The sequence below is a fragment of the Echinops telfairi genome, unplaced genomic scaffold, assembly GCF_000313985.2.
Source record: "Echinops telfairi isolate 266 unplaced genomic scaffold, ASM31398v2 ScPeMD7_3533;HRSCAF=4204_0, whole genome shotgun sequence".
Taxonomy (NCBI): Eukaryota; Metazoa; Chordata; class Mammalia; order Afrosoricida; family Tenrecidae; genus Echinops; species Echinops telfairi.
In genome coordinates, this window is record NW_022107431.1 from 59,570,561 (window position 1) to 59,584,912 (window position 14,352).

The 14,352-nt window shown below is 40.4% G+C and overlaps 1 pseudogene; it reads left to right on the plus strand.

The window, feature by feature from the left end:
• Positions 1-9,883: 9,883 nt before the first annotated feature.
• On the plus strand, positions 9,884-10,204 carry LOC101652180 (annotated as a pseudogene).
• The last annotated feature ends 4,148 nt before the right edge of the window (positions 10,205-14,352 follow it).

Sequence of the window (14,352 nt, forward strand, 5' to 3'; positions counted from 1 at the left end):
TACTGGAATCAGCTTCTCATTTTTCTCCCCTCCCCCTCCCTCCCTGCTCCCCCCTCCCTCATGAACCCTTGATCATTTATAAATTATTATTAGATCATATCTTGCACTGCCTGGTGTCTCCCTTCACCCACTTTTCTGCTGCCCATCCCCCAGGGAGAAGGTTATATGGAGATCCTTGTAATGAGTTCTCCCTTTCTACCTCCCTTCCCTCTTCCCTCCCACTATCGCCAAGGCCATCTGTAGACAACTGGACATCCCTTGCAGAGGGATAGTGGGGAGGAGATGAGTCACTCAGGGTGCAGTGTAGTATTGATAAAACTCACAACCTTCCTCTAGTTCTTAAATGCTTCCTCTCCCCACTACTACCATGATCCCAATTCTACCTTGCAAACCTGGTAGACCACGAGGATGCACAGCGGTGCAGATGGGAAATGGAAACACAGGGGATCCAGGACAGATGAACCCCTCAGGACCAGTGGTGAGAGTGACGAATTGATTATGATTCTTTAAAAGAGCAGAGGAAAGTCTTGTGGGTGGAAACCTGCTAGAGACTGGCTATTTATCTGAACACTAAGGTGTTTTGACTTCCTTGAATACTGCAGAGCAGATGGTTGCTCACCGTCTATGGGACTGAGGAAAAAGAAAAGTCCCGCATTTCTCAAAAGTTGCAAAATGTAGTGACTAATCCCGATGCTATTGTGTTACAGGCTTGTGAGATGGCTCCTGATGTCAATAGACCATTTCCCATTCCAGAGACCAGACTCACTTGACTTTATGTTTATTTAAGTCACACTCTTGTTTGAAATGCTGTGTGCTTCTTATCCCTTTGAGTCACACACTGTCTGGGAGCCTCTGCTATGGCACTTTTAGCACCTCATCAATTACTAACTCTAGCAAAACCCTGCTGTTTTGCAACTCCCCGGCCTTTGTTGGGGGAATCACAGCCCCTTGCTAGAAAGAGAAGGAAGGACAATAGTTATCTGCTAAAAGCCCAGTTTGGGTGCACATTACAAAGGCTAATTATCTCAGGGTCTTGTAATGTCTCTAGATAGTCAAACTAGATAAGATACTACGTTGTGTCATTGAAGTACCTCTAAGTTATCCACCAGGGGTAAACACTGGGAGAGTGGTTGTTCCCATTAAGAGAAGTTCTTTAATATGACCACTGATATCAAGTCAGATTCTGACTGCGAGGGACCTTCCACAATATAGTAAACTGCCCCTTTGGGTTTCTGAGGCTGAAAATCTTTTCTTTTCTTCTTCTTCTTTTTTTTTTTTTTGCTGTTGTGTTGGAGCCAAAAGTCTCACCTTTCTCTTTGGGAGTAGCTGGTGGAGTTGAATAGCTGACATTATTGCTAAAAGCCCAGCGTGTAACACACTAGAGGAGTTAAAGGAAAGCTAAAGTGATACCATTGGAAATAATGATGACAGGAAAGAGACTGCTAGTTCACGCCTCCCATAGACAGAGACAGCACTCTGAACTTGTTAGAAATTAGCTGAAAGATTCTCTCATGGGCTCCTCAATATAATATACATGAATGCTTGTTGCTTATTTCTTTGTGCTTTCGAATACTTAGTTCCCCAATAAAGTTTAAGCCCTAACAGGAAGGGACTGAATCCTCTATGATTTTATTTCTGTAGTACCAGGTAGAGCATGTCACACATGTGAGTATCAAACCAAAATCAAACTGATTGGCATCGAGTTGGTACCTCCTCATAGCCACCCTGTCAGACACGGCAGATATGCTCCTGTGAGTTTCCAATACTGTAACTCTTTGCAGGAGTAGAAAGCCCCATCAGGATATTTCTCATACTATAAAATATTGCACATGCATGTGTAAATAATTCCATAAGTCAAGTCTGCCAAAGAACAATCTTAAAAGACAAATAACAAAAGTGTGGAAAATGAATCTGTCAAATCAATCTGGTGTTCTCTATCAAGTCAACAGATATATTGAAGAGAAGTAGCAATTGCAATCCAGAGTTAGAAATATGTTGGTGCTCTTGGAAACACACTCATCAATAAAGTGCTGCGCATTTTTAGAATCAGTATTGCTCCATATCACATACAAGAGAACAGAATCCAAAGGATAAGCTTCCCACATTGCTGAGAAATTTCCCTTCTTTCCCTTCATCTGGAACCATCAGACACTCAATTCAATTAACCATCTTGACTCTCTCTCTGTGTGTCCCCTTACAAGGTGTGATTCTCTATCCCTGAAATGCACCCTTCTAAAATGACTCATCTCCCAAAGAAATTTAGGGTGCCGAGAATCTTTTACTACTCTGGGTAATGATAAGGAAATGGAGGCTGATTTGAGTTCCTCCTTATCAGACGTTTGGAATGATATCTCATCTTTCATTCTCATTTCTGTGTTTGACTCCATCCATTGTTTAGCTGGCTGCCCTAAGAAAGGAGCCATACCCCTGAGTTTCCCTTGATAAGCATCACCTGGGTGCTTGATAAAAATACAGATTAACAGGTCTTTCCCTTGGAAAACCTGATCCTGAATTTTTACGTCCTGAACCTAAACCTGGGATCTATTTGGTTAACAAGAGCTCCAGGTGATTTTTATCTTGAGGAATGTTTGGGAAAGAGTACAGAGGTGTGTCTTCAGTCTGGAAGCACACTAGAATTATCTGGGAAGAGTTTAAAATCCAACAGATACCACCAATCACCAGATATTTTTATTTCTGTTGAAATAGAGCCTATCTATAGTAATTTTAAAAGCTCCTGCAAATGATTACCTTGTGAAACAGTTTCTCAGTTTTCATGTGCATACAAATCCTACGGAAAAAAATAAGGGGGTTCAATAGATTGAGATTCAGCAGATCTGAGTGGGACTTGAGATGCTGCATTTTTTTTAAAAAAGCTTCTAGGATGAATGACATGAACCACAAGGCCTATTAATTTAATATCTTTGGGACTAAAGCTCTTGCACTAGTGGCACCTGGTTAAACTACTTAACACTAACTTAAAGGTCAGCAGTTTGAATCTGTTTTGAAAGAGAAAGATGTAACAGGTGGCTGCCATATTTCATTGCCAATGAGCCCATTCCTAAGCATGGTGACTCTAAAGGGCAGAGCAGAATTGCCCCTGTGAATTTCTGAGACTGCAACCCTTTATGGGAGCCGAAAGCCTCATCTTTCCCCCAAGAAAGGGAGAAACTGCTAACCTTAAGGTTAGGAGGGCTCCTTTGAAAACCCTATGAAGCTGATTTGCTCTGTCCGAAAGGGTCACGATGATTTGGAATCCAGTGGATGGCAACTGGGTTTGGTTTTCCTCTTTTCCTCTCTCATTGAATTTTTTTCCAGAATAAGGTTGCATCATGTGGGTTGACGAGAATCTGTCAGTCTGCTGAGATTAACCAGAGCATGTAGACTGGTACAGTTCAGAGCTGGAAACACAGGGAATCCAGGACAGATAAACCCCTCAGGACCAATAATGAGAGTAGTGATACCAGGAAGATAAGGGGAGGGGAGGGGAGAAAGGGGAACCAACCACAATGATCTACATATAACCCCCTCCCTGAGGGACAGACAACAGTGGGTGAAGGGAGACATCGGACAGTGTAAGGCATGAAAAAATAATAATAATTTATGAATTATCAAGGGTTCGTGAGGGAGGGAGGGTAGGGGGAAAAGTGAGGAGCTGATGCCAAAGGATCAAATAGAAAGAAAATGTTTTGAGAACAATGAGGGCAATCAATGCACAAATGTGCTTGACACAATGAATGTATGTATGGATTGTGGTAAGAGTTGCATGAGCTCCCAATGAAATGATTTTTAAAAAAAAGAAAAACTCTTGGGTGACTGAGTATGACAGCATGCCACTGAGGCTTGCATGGGGCCAGGAAGTGGACCCTTGAGGATTACTGCTGACTGTGAATATAAACATTTGCAAGGAGGCAGGGCCTGAGAGCGGGCCATTTAATTTGTCTCAATGTCGAAAGGAAAATTCCCGGCTAAGCCTTTCCCTCCAACAGTCATATCTTCAGCACCTGCACTGTCTATTCCATATAGCTCCACAGTAGGTAAGAGGGGGTAACCAAAACACAAAACAAAGAAAAATGGATTTTTTTCAAAGCTATGTATTTAATTATTTATATATATTTGTTTATTTGTTTGTTTATTTATATTTATATATTTACAAAACAGGCTTATCACCTTCAAAGTACTCTCCATTACACTTAATACATTTGTCAAATCTGCAATTCCATTCTTGTAAACATTATTCAAATTCATTTGTTCAGATGGCTGACAGCACCTCCCTCAGTTTTTTCTTCACCTCTTCTGTGTCATCAAATTGCTGTCCTTTCAGGTCCCTCTGCATCGACAGAAACAAAAAGAAGTCACATGGAGTGAGGTCAGATGAGCAAGGTGAGTGGGGCAAAAGAGGCATGTTGGGGTTTTTTGCCAAAGGCTGGTGCGCTGAAATGGCTGCGTGAGCAGGTGCATTGTCGTGGTGGCAAAACCAGTCCCCTGTCTGCCACAAATCAGGCCTCTTTTGTTGCATACTATTATGCAATCTTTTTAGACCCTCTAATTAGAAAGCTTGATTAACAGTCCGACCTGGTGGAACAAACTCCAAATGCACTATCTCCTCACATCATATCCATTGACGGGTGGGGAGGGTACTCGCTCGTAGACTTTACTTCCTTCAGCATCTCACTTAACTATGAAGTCTTCTAAGACTAATTTCCTGATGTAACTGACCTAGCGCTGCTCATTTCTCTATATTCTAAAAAGTACCTTTTTTCCCCCTAGTAGGAAGAAAAATATATAAAGCATAATAACATTTTCATTGTGAACATATTGATTTGTCTTCTTCATATACTAAATTTTAAGTTCCTAGAAAATACAGTGTACAATCATTTTTTTGTATTATCTTACAATATTTAATACAGTTGTGCTTATTTGCCAATTTAGTGGGTACTCACCCCTCTCACTGTTCAACAATGCAGAGCAGTTTTAATACATGTCACTAATTTGAAAATAATTTAATACATTTCACTAGTCCTACCTAGGGTCATGTAAATGCATTGCTTTATTATATGAACAGTTTTGTTTTTGCTTAGTTATGATAGTAAAAAAAATCAGGGTCAACCTATACAGAACATGCATACTGTAGTTTTCTCTGTATAAAAACAGACCTGTGCTTCAGCATATTATAAGCAAACATGCTAGGTTTTCCTTTCATCATATGTATAAGGGCAGTGGATTATTTAATGTGGCCTCTCTAGCCAAAATCTCTAACTCCTAACCAAACAACCTTTCTCTACATAAGTCTGGTAAGAAGGCAAAGAAGATACTGATAGGGTAAGTCAATAATTGTGAACAGGATTATCAGGAATTCCGTCCAGCTGCATATAAAATGTGCCCGCTGAGAAGCAGGAGGAGGGATCTCCTGGATCCAGAAGATCAGAGCAGCAGTAGCAGAACCAAGAATCAGACCATGGAAGAGAGTAGTGCACTTCCCAACCCACAGAGCAAGTAAAACTGGCATTTTTGGGCAGGAGGCTGGCCTCCAGAGAGGGGTGCCTATGGACACTTAATTAGAGAAGCTGGACTTGCTGACCCCAGAGGTGGAGTTGAGTGCCTTCAGGCTGAGGCTTACTGGAATGCATGCTTCTGGGAACTTAATTCAGGAAGCTGGGTTTGTTGAACCCTGGAGCATGAGCAGACGCCCTTCCGGTTGGGATTTACAGTGGAGTGGCATGCCCCTTCGGACAATTATTAACAGACTTAAAAGAACTTTGTAGCATGTCCCGATAAACAACTCATCTCTGAGCATTTCTCCCTGGCTTTACAATTTGTTAACTCCCTTAATAAACCCTTTAATTGTGAATTTTGTCTGTGAGTTCTGTGTAGCCATTGCAAAGGATATTAGAACCTTGAAATCAAGTAAAGACTATTAAGATAACACAGCTGACCCTGGACTTGGCAAATATAAGATACATGAAAGTGGACGGAGAATGATTGAAAGAACAAAGAGTATTTTACCCAAGAGTATGGATAACTTCATAGTTGTTTTCAACTTTATTCAGAGATGGTAGCTTAAAATGCCCATGAAGACCAAGGAGCAATGACCATAGAAAATAAAGGTATGCTTTATAATAAATACATGTGGGTAAACAAGTAAACAGCGATAGGAAACAAAAGGAAATTGATTGATGTTTTCCAAATAGCATAAATGATGAAACATTAAGCAACATTTGCTGTCCTAATATGGCCAGATGTATCCTAGTCTGAGAAAGAGCGGGTTTTAGTCTCAACTTTGCCAATATGGCCTTGGGCAAGTCATTTAACCACGTAGGTCTCCATTTACTCAAATTTAAACTAAAGTAATATATGTGAAATACTCTCCAAATAGTCCTTCTAGGACCAGAAGTCTATGAATTTCACATGTCAAATTAAACTAGAATTTTCAATAAGAAGCAGAAATTTTACCAGCCTATAAAAGCTAAAAGATTCCAGTTTGCTTTTAAAATTTCAACTCAAGAACAAAACTGTCTGCCAAGATAGCTGGCAATTAGAAGGAAATGAAATCTGTCCTGTGTTTCCAAGTGGTTCCAAAGAAGACTGGCTGTTTTCTCCCTCAAGGGGTCTTTAGAAACGGAGCACACCGTTGTGTTTGCCAAGGATCTCTTAAATGGCAGACCTACCTTCATTTGCCACCTCCAATCACTTGGTATTGAAGGACGACAGAAAGCACTGTGTGGAGAGGATTCGGACTTGTGGTCCAAAGTGCCGTAATCACAGTAATAATGAATGTCTGCTGTGCTTCGTAGCAGGAAGTCTAGGCACAGGATAGAAAGATTGGCCAAGGATACAAGATTAGATTAAGTGATCTAAGATCCTTCATGTTCTCTAAAATACATGTATTTTAATTTAGTGTTGATGTAATTGCGTTTTTAACAGTATACATAAAAAAAATCCATTCTTGCATTTAACTTTCAAACGTCCTTTAATTCAGCAACAGTAAGTCGATCTTATTCCAGGAGTTCAAATTCTCCAACTTTGAATCATTCTTGCCCATTATTATGAAGGTCTTACGGATGTACCCAGTATATTATTATTTGTTAATTTGATAGAAATGATCTGTTTCCATTTCCTGGTTTAGTCTTCGTGGACACATGTAAGTTGATATTGTCCTCGTATGCGAGGACATAGTCTAATAGAAGGCATCCGAATCTGACCGAAGGGCAATCCCAGGAGTCCATGACGCACAAAATCCTGATAATCAGCTTATAATCAAACCCTAAATATCCTCAATGCTGCCAACCATGCGGATCGCAGCCCAACTCGTAACCACCACCGCACTAGCAGGGCTCCTTTCATAAGTGCCAGTAGGAGAAGCAGTTGTAGTAACAATTTTATAAAGAAATGGGTGATAAATAACAATTTATCACCATATGCTTTGCCTCATTTTTTGTGTGTGCAAGAGTACTCTCATTCACCTTCCATCTTCAGTCAACTTTCTGGATAATTTTCCTTTTTTAATTTCTCACAGATTATGGCCACTCTCAGGTGAATTGCTAGCAAAGGAGTTTAAAATTATGTTCAAAGCAATTTATTGTGTCATATTTTACACAATCCCCTCCTGTTAAGGATGTTGCCATAAGATGTCTAATTTGAAATGTTATTAATGCTACATAGGACAATCTCTAGACAGAGTAATTTTCTTTCTCTCTTTAAAAAAGTCATTTTATCAGGGGCTCATACAATTCTTATCACAATCCATACATACATCAATAGTGTAAAGCACATTTGTACATTCATTGCCCTCATCTTTCTCAAAACACTTGCTCTCCACTTAAGCCCCTGACATCAGCTCCTCATTTTCCCCCTCCCTCCCGGGTCCCCCTCCCTCATGGACAACGAGTAATTTTACCCTTGATATTTACACTTCCTCTTCTGACTACTTTTTCCTGCATCTTCTGTTTCTGCCCTCACTTCTCCACATCCCATAGTCACTCGGTTTCTTACTAGAGAGAGGTCTCACATTTCATGATGTCCTACATGGTCTGATCTTCTCCCATTGTAAAATGCCAGACAGTTGTTTAAAAAGAAAACCATCTAACTAAGATAATTACTCACTTCTGTCTTGGGAGTATTTGTCTGTAAAACAGATTTCTAAGTAAAATGATGTTAAGTAATCTATAATGATATGTATAATAGGAATAATTAATGCAAACAGATTATTTAAAAGAAAAATACACACACATAGAGACAGGAAAATCAAATAATACAATTAATTTGGGGAGACATCTCAAACTATCATTACTTGTCTACTAAATGGCAGGCTGGTTTTAACTATTATAACATGTATCCTTAGTAAAAATGCAAAACATACCATATTTCATAAAATGCACAATGTTGCTAAATAATATTGTCGCAACCACAAATAATGAAAACTCACCATGAAGTCACACAAAACAATGTATCCTCCCTAAGTATATGAAGGCGTCAGGTGGCAGGAGGGAGTGATTGGTGTCCTTGTCTCCTTTTCTAGAGCCTTGCAGTAAATCTGTTGTTGGGCAAAATGATTGTACTGCTTTCAGTAAATCTTAGACTATTGGAACTTCATTAGACAATGGCTCTATCTCCATGTGCTATGTATCCGTATACCCTACGCTCAAAAGAAAGGCTCCCCAAAAGAAGACATTCATACAGGGTCCTCATTACACCGCTCACCTCCAGCCACCCGTTTTCTTTTTGTTGTGCCATACAAAAGGACCTCAAAATTTGCGGGATAAAAAATTCTATTTTGTTTCATTTCATTTTATGCCCAAAACACCCGCACTCTTTGATTTACACAAGTGCCAAGATGGAAGGCTGGGCTTCCTTGAAGAAGTCACGTCGTGTTCCTATTTTTAATATCCTTGAGGTTTGGGAAACAAATAGAGTCTAAGGGGTAAGATCATGATGGCTGAAAGAACAGTGTGAGGTTTACTAGTGAAAGCCTCCTGAGAAGGCCCTGGCTGCCCTCAAACAATGAGCAGGGATATTGTCCTTATGGGAAAAGGGTCTCAGAACAAGTTTCCTGGCCTCTTCTTGACCAGTGCAATTTTCTGTTTCTTAAAATTTATCATAAGTCTTCATGACTGTCCTGAGTACTTAGAGAAACTCTATTATGATTACCCTTCAGTCACTCTTGCCTTCATCTGTCAGTTTGTCCTACTGTGGTAGCTGGGTGTTGTTGTGATACTAGAAGCTAAGCCACTGGGATTTCAAATACCAGCAGCGTAACGTGAATGAGTCTCAGCAGAGCTTCCAGACTAAGAACGAATGAAAATAAGGTTTCTGGACACACCCTCCTTCTAGGACTATATGCTTCTTAAGCTGGTAGCTACATAAAATCCTTCAATATTTCAACTTGAGGCTGGAAGTTCCTCTTCATTTCTTTCAGCTTCAGAAATGCTGAGCATATTCTTAGCCTTTGGTTTTTGAACTTGAGGTCTTCATGCATTTCATTATTAGTAGGCTACTCTGTCTTCACGAGCTGTCTTTTGAAATTTTCTGCTCAGATCTTTTACTTCATGATTTCTTCCATTTGTTTTAGTTTTACTCTATGTTCAAGAGCAAGCTTCAGCATTTATTCTGAAATCCACTGAGAGCTTTTCTTTCTGTACTTCTATGAAATGACCTTTTGCTCTCTTCGCGTGTGATGTTCTTGATGTTATCCCACAACTTGTCAGGCCTTTGGTCATTAGTATTCAATGAATTAAATCTATTGTTAAGCTTTGATTGAAATTCAGGTGAGACAGAGCAGCCCTGCGTCTGTACCCTAAGGATTCTCCTCGCACTTTTATAGCTGCTATTCCCACGAGCCCTGTTAGTGCTCAGTATTCTGTGCACATGCTGTGCAAATGACAGAGCCATGAGTCTGACATCCAATTCCAGTGTATGAGTAGAATGGATTGCAGCAGTGAGCATTGATGCTGGGACAGCTGCAAGTGGTTATCTAGCTTACAAGAGATTTTATTTCAAAGATCATCGCCACAAAGCCATGTTATATCTTCATATCCAGAAAGACAACCCCAAGGTGGTACACACTTTCGACATGGAGGACTTGGGAGATAAAGCTGTGTACTACCATTGCTGGAGATCCCAAAATTTCCCGTTCTGTGATGGAGCTCACACGAAACACAGTGAAGAGACTGCAGACAACAGGGGACCTCTGATCATCAAGAAAAAATAAACTTAATTCTGATGCTGTGAACTAACTATAGGTTTAGTATTAAGGCAGCAGATAGACATTGGACCCCCGCTAAAGTACTTAATGCAAGAACACTTCATTCTATTAAATTGGCATTCCATGATGCATACTTTCCCAAAACAATCGCTGAAGACAAATGTGTGCATAAGCAAATCTAGTGAAGAAAGCTGATGGTGCCTAGCTATCAAAGGATATAGCATCTGGGGGTCTTAAAGTCTTGAAGGTAAACAAGCAGCCACCTAGCTCAGAAGCAACAAAGCCCACATGGAAGAAGCACACCAGCCTGTGTGACCACGAGGTGTCAAAGGGATCAGGTATCAGGCATCAAAGAACAAAACATTATATCATTATAAATGAGGGTGAGTGCAGAGTGGAAATCCAAATCCCATCTGTAGGCAACTGGACACCCCCGAACAGAAGGGTTGTGGGGAGGAGACGAGCCAGTCAGGGTGCAGCGTAGCAACGATGATACATACAACTTTCCTCTAGTTCTTAAATGCTTCTTCCCTCCCCCACTATCATGATCCCAATTCTATCTTACAAATCTGGCTGGACCAGAGGATGTACACTGGTACAGATAGGAGCTGGAAACACAGGGAATCCAGGACAGATGATCCCTTTAGAACCAGTGGTGAGAGTGACGATACCGGGAGGGTGGAGGGAAAGTTGGGTAAAAAGGGGGAACTGATTACACGAATCTACATATAACCCTCTCCCTGGGGGATGGTCAACAGAAAAGTGGGTGAAGGGAGACGTTGGACTCTGTAAGATATGACAAAACAATAATAATTTATAAATTATGAAGGATTCATGAGGGAGGGGGAAAATGATAGCAAGGGCTCAAGTAGAAAGCAAATGTTTTGAGAATGATGATGGCAACAAATGTACAAATGTCTTCACACAATCGATGTATGTATGGATTGTGATGAGTTGTATGAGCCCCCAATAAAATGATTTTAAAAAAAGAAAGAAATTCAGGTGAGACACACTCAAAAAGTTGTACTAGCTATTATGGACTTGTTTTAATTCGCTCCAGCTTCAGCTGGAACTTGCATGTGAGCAATTGATGGTTTGTTCCACAGTTGGCCACTGACCTTTTTCTGATGATGATAAAACTTTTCCAGCATCTCTTTCCACATAAGTAGTCACTGTGTCCTGTGTATCCCATCTGGTGAGGTCAATCGATATTGTCACTGTTACTTTAAAAGGGTTTTGCAATGAAGAAGTCATTGTTCTTGCAAAATTCTATTATATCTCCTCTGGAATTATTCCTATCACCAATAACATGTATTCCAATTATTGATCCTTTTATGTTTCCAATTACCACTTCTTATCACCTGTAATTATAAAAGCATTGGTATTGCATATTTGATCAATTTCAGGCTGAAGAAATTGGTGAAAATCTTCCATTTCTTTATCGTTGACTGTAGTATTTGGTGCCGGTTTCTTTGTAAGTGTGTGGATATTATCATGTTTATGACAGCATTGTAACTAAGGACATATCTTGAAATGTTATTTTTTTGTGAATGCAATATCACTCTTCTTCAAGCCTTGAGTTGCAAAATTAGAAGAGTCGATGTGTAACAATGGCGCCTTTGTGGCACAGTGGGCTAATAGCTGCAAGGTCAACTGTTTGGACCTACTAGCTACTCTGTGGAAGAAAGATGAGGTATTCTGCTTCTATAGCCCTGGAAACCCCCCGGGGGGGGTTCTACTCTGTCCTATAGGTTGCTATGAGTCAGAATTAACTCAATGGTTGTGAGTTTTTTTAAGGTGTAAAATGCTGAATGAAGCAGGAAGAATAATAAGAAGATAAAATGTCAATAATCATTGAAACAAAAAGTACTAATTGGTATTCAGTAATTTTAGGAGAGTCCATATTTTTTTAAAAATCATTTTATTGGGGGTTCATACAACTCTTATCACAATCCATCCATCCATCCATTGTGTCAAGCACATTTGTACATTTGTTGCCATCATCATTCTCAAAACATTTGCTTTTTACTTGAGCCCTTGGTATTAGCTCCTCATTTTTCCCCTCCCTCCCTGCATTCCCCCCATGAACCCTTGATAATTTATAAATTATTATTATTTTTTCATGTCTTACACTTTCCGACGTCTCCCTTCACCCACTTTTCTGTTGTCCATCCCCCAGGGAGGGGGTTATATGTAGACCCTTGTAATTGGTTCCCCTTTCTACCCAACTTTCCCTCCACCCTCCCGGTATCGCCACTCTCACCACTGGTCCTGAGGGGTTCATCTGTCCTGGATTCTCTGTGTTTCCAGTTCCTATCTGTGCCAGTGTACATCCTCTGATCCAGCTGGATTTGTAAAGTAGAATTGGGACCATGATCGTGGGGCAGTGAGGGGGCGGGCATTAAAGAACTATAGGAAAGTTGTATGCTTCATCATTGCTACCCTGCATCCTGACTGGCTCATCTCCTAGGATGGTCCATATTAGCAAAGGGTGATAACACTGAAATAAGAAGTCTGTGGTTGAGTGCTACAACTTGGTATAGCTCTTCTATCTGTGTCTTTGTAATTCCCAACAAACGCTTAGGTAGACTATGCCAATAGGGTATGTTAAACACTATTAAAGGGGTTTGGGCATTTTTACCATTCTACTGGGTATATCAGTGAGCCATCTCAAGCGGGAAGAGAGAAAAATCCCATGAACATATAGGAAAATGAGCCACCAGCACAGTGCATGTAAGCGTCTTGTCGGAAGTGGCAAAGGTAGCAGAGACATCCGAGGCACTAAGAGAGATCATGAAACATAAAAGAGGTGCCTGAGAGCATGAGACAGAGAAGAGAAGCCACAGTGAGACCATAAGATAGAGCAGAGGAACAGCACTGAGCCCATGAGGCAGAGCAAAGGAGCAATGCCAAGACAATGAGGTAGAGTGGCAGGTGGGTTTCCTAGCCCATAGGGGCAGAGACCAACAGACCATATGGCTGAGAGGCTAAGGACCAGAGACAGACAACTGCCAACTAGGCTGGGAAGAGGCTTCAGGGACAAAATATCTATCTATCTATCTATCTGTCTGTCTGTCTATCTATCTATCTATCTATCTATCTATCTATCTATCTATCTATCTATCTACCTATATATCTGTCTATATATATATATAGAGAGAGAGAGAGAAAAGGACATAGATGATATAGATATAGGTATCTTTTTATATATAGCCTCAATATTTTACAACCTGTTTGTTTTCTTGATCAACCCCATAATTATGTGTGTTGGCTGTGAATTATGTGTGGCCATTGCAACAAATGATCAAAGCCAGCAGAGTAGGGTGTAGTAGGAGGAATGGTTGGAGTTAGAATAGGTTAAGAATGGAGGGTGGAGGCATGTTTGGTTTCCACTTTGTACCAATTGGCTTGGTCTGGGTGGAGTGGCTTCTCCTTCTTTGTGTAGCCAGAGATCAGACATGGCCCCCGTGCCACTTCCTCGGCGTCCAAGCTTTATTGAACAAGACTTCAGTAATGGACAGAAGATCAATTGGAATTGTTGCAGAAATTGCTGCAGCACCAGAGGTCCTCACTCAAAGAGCATACAGAACATTCTCTTGGTGGACACCATTATGCCAATTAGCCTCCATATCCCCGCAGGGCCAGCAGGGCATTCCCTCCAGGTGTTTGCTTATAGCTAACAAGTTTACATATCTTTGCCCCTTGTTTACTCCTTTTTATACATGAAGTGTCTTCAAGAAGTACAGGGAAAAATTCCACAATCTTTTAATTCTGTTTTTCCATGAACTTTTTGAAGCCCCCACAAGAGCAGAGCACATACAAATACACGTGCAGAAATATTGTCTGCCAAATCCGTATATAGTGATGAGTGGTGTCTCTTTAGCCTACTCATACCTGTTCATATTGACTGCCAGCCTATGTATCCATTGATGTTTATTATTACAAAGAACATGGAATTGTTTATGCAAAAGTAATTCGCCGCCATAACACAAAATGTATTCTTTTTTTGCAAAGGCACCCTGAGACTAAGACAAGTGTATTACTGAGAGAACTTGTCTACCACCATGCTGGATCACAGAATGTTTCAATTTATTTTTGTTGGCATGAACCTGTGCAGGCATGAGAGCAATATATTTTTTTTACTTAACTTTGTG